Genomic DNA, 3,081 nt, shown 5'->3' with positions numbered 1-3,081 from the left:
GTCGCGCTAAGCGGCTTTCGCGCTGTTGCTCGTGTCGTTTCTAAATTGAATTACCGGGAGAATTAGGTGGTGTTTTGCTCCATTCCCTGCCTCCCTCCCCGGACTGGGCTCTCAGGATTAGAGTTGTGGAGAACCATGAAAGGTCTCCAGGTGAGAGTAGGCTTGAGTGACCGTGTAGGCTCGTGTCCCTTCGTAGCCTACGACCTCCGGTCTTTACACCGCTGCGCTACTGTAGGCTACCTCACGTAAATAAGGGAACACAGCAACTTCAGACATGCAGTTCAACCAACTAATTCAGCCAAATCTCAGTAAGGAGTGTCTCTAATGTCACATCACCATTACGGGACAGTCTGTAACACTCATTGTTGATCATTTCATTGGTGACGCAGCTTACTTTTTTTTTTTACAGAGCAGGTAGATTAAATTGTAGCCTATATTTAAAAGAAAAGCTAATCTAAAGTCCCAGTTAGGCTACTCAAAATAAAACAAATAGCCTTCGTTACTTTAAGAACACCCCAGAAGACCACATGTTGCTTCTAAACTCACAAACACAAGAGCTGATGGTTAATTTGTCAGACTCGACACAGCTACAATGAAACTTTAGAAAATGTAAATACTCACCCAGCGAAGAGAAAACTTCTTTTCGGACTTAAATGGCATATTATCCAAACTCTAGTCTCTTTAAACCGATGCGTAATGTGAAGGTTGAGAAGTGTGTTGCTGATCTAATAATGCATAGTCCTCCTGTGATGCTGGGGTAACGGCAGGCAAGCTGTCGGCCAGTCATGCACTTGAAGTTTAAATCTGCGTCTGCCACCACACGCTCAGCTGACGACGTTTGACATCATAGCGGGGCCATCTGCTGTGGCGGTAATGCGCGCAGAGAAGCGGCTACAGTCTGCATGCGGTTGCCAGAAAATCAACGTCTTAACCGTTCCATTTCCTGTGCTGGCGAGGGGCCCCGTCTTGCACCAGAGAGAGGGATCTGGCAACTCGCGCTGTGGCTCGGAGAGGGAAGCAGAGCGTTGTTTAGAGGAGGCCCGCTCATTTCCATTTGAATTGTACCTGCTGGCTGTCATTCAGGCAGCCAACGGACTTATTTATTTTCAAATATCACAACTCAGTTTTAAATCCCGTTGTTTTCGCCCCAGTAGGCTAAACAACCTTCATAACCTCATTGTTGCATTCTCAAGCATAATAATTGAAGTAAGCTGCATGTATCGCTGGGCCTATACTGTAGCCTATATAAAATAAAGAGGAAACTGATCTCCTGCATCAGCGCTATTAAAAGTTAGTAGTTGATAGATTTATTAGGCCTATGACCAGATGGTCTTTTCCAGATACTTTTTTTTTTTTTTTTTAGCGATTTTAGACATGGAGATGAGGTACAGTATGTCTGCAGATGATTAATGGCCACTGAATTTCAGCCAAATTAAACACTTAATTTAAATGAATAAAACAACAAAATATAAGATCCCTGTGGACCTAGCCTGGTTATCACCAGACTAAGCTCAATCTTTTATGATTGAACATTAGTCTGAGGAGTCTGCGTTGTATTTCTATACTGCACAAGAGGCGAGATCAACAGGCACAGTTGAAACGACTCTGTACTTGGATAGTCCTTCAACCAATCAGACCAACGATCCGCGTGCGTCTGGTGGATAAGATAGTTTGTGACTGGTTCCAGCCAACGTGGACAAGCAGGAGAGATAAATGTGCAGTTTTCCAGCCTGAGCTGCGGGGCAAATCCAATCGCCGGCAGTTCCAGCTGGGCTTACCCAGTCTGCTGTGGACCTTCTCTTTGGAGGGACCTGTCCCCGATCTGGCAGACATCCCCCAGGTAGGCCTACCTGATATGAGCTGAGTCTTCTACTTCCCTACAGTGATGGGGGAGAGATAATTAGCAGTAATTAACCCCCCCCCCCCCCCCCCCCAAGATAATCTAATCTAATAAAAACACACACACACACACACACACACACACACACATACACATCGCACTCCAAGGGTGGTCACTATACTCTTTGTGTTGACCCTTGTGATGTCTGTTATCTCAGGAGGCTCCTCCCTGATGTTGTTCACTGCTCTTTGTGGTGATCCTTTAGATGTCTTATCCATAGACCTATCTCAGGAGCCTCTTCTCTGATGCCACTGCATAGGCTGGCTGAGAGGTGCCATGCCATTGTTCTGACTCTGTTGATCCGGCCACTTAATAGTTCGACAAATACGCATTGGCCCGACAACCACAATACAATTAAAGCCTATTGCCCCAACTCCCCATTGGTCCAACAGCCACAATACAATTAAAGCCTATTGTCCCGACGCCCCATTCACTGGTCCAGCCATTGGGGGTGCTAGACTACTGTAGGCTGACTGAGACCAGGCCAGACAGGCTAACTTACTCACTCACTCATTCTGCAACGCCACCCAGACAGGCTAACTCCCACATTCACTCACTCACTTTCTAATTCCACCCAGAAAGACTAACTCACTCATTCACTCACTCTCTATTGCCACATAGACAGGCTAACTCACTCATTCACGCTCTTCCACATAGACAGGCTAACACTCATTCCACATAGACAGGCTAACTCCCTCATTCACTCACTCACTCTTTACTTCCACACTGACAGGCTAACTTACTCATTCACTCTCTAATGCAGTGGTTCTTAAACTTTCATTGCCCACTTGGCAAAATGGTAACGTTAAAAAATCTTTTTCCCCCCACATTTTGGTTCCACATTTCATTCCCCATCACGATCCGCTGGACCAAGATGTTATTTTGATTCCTACGTCGGTTTGTTTATGACTCCTATGTTGTGTGGCTATTTGTTTTGAACATATATGATCTTCCTTGTCAAAGGAAGGAAGGTCATGTCATGTCAGGACCTGTCATGTCTCTAGACTTTGAGATCCACTGCTCTAATGTGACTCAAACATGCTAATTCATCCACTGACTCACTCACTCGACCATCTAACTCCTGTCCTGTTACACATCCAGACACAGACGCAGGATACACGTCACCCAAGCCGTAAGATCATGTCGAAAAACAGAGAGTTGGTGTATTTGATACACACACA

The 3,081-nt window shown here is 45.5% G+C and overlaps 1 protein-coding gene across 1 annotated transcript in view; it reads right to left on the bottom strand.

The window, feature by feature from the left end:
• Positions 1-646, bottom strand: part of LOC134087374 (transmembrane protein 198-like) — a 9,306-nt gene extending 8,660 nt beyond the window's left edge. Inside the window, exon 1 of the mRNA XM_062540824.1 lies at positions 622-646. The gene's annotated coding sequence lies outside the window, so the exon portion shown is untranslated. The remainder of the gene's footprint in view (positions 1-621) is intronic.
• Positions 647-3,081: the final 2,435 nt, after the last annotated feature.

Source organism: Sardina pilchardus, chromosome 7 (assembly GCF_963854185.1).
Source record: "Sardina pilchardus chromosome 7, fSarPil1.1, whole genome shotgun sequence".
In the NCBI taxonomy this organism is placed as follows: Eukaryota; Metazoa; Chordata; class Actinopteri; order Clupeiformes; family Clupeidae; genus Sardina; species Sardina pilchardus.
This window is presented reverse-complemented; position numbering and strand designations above follow the sequence as displayed.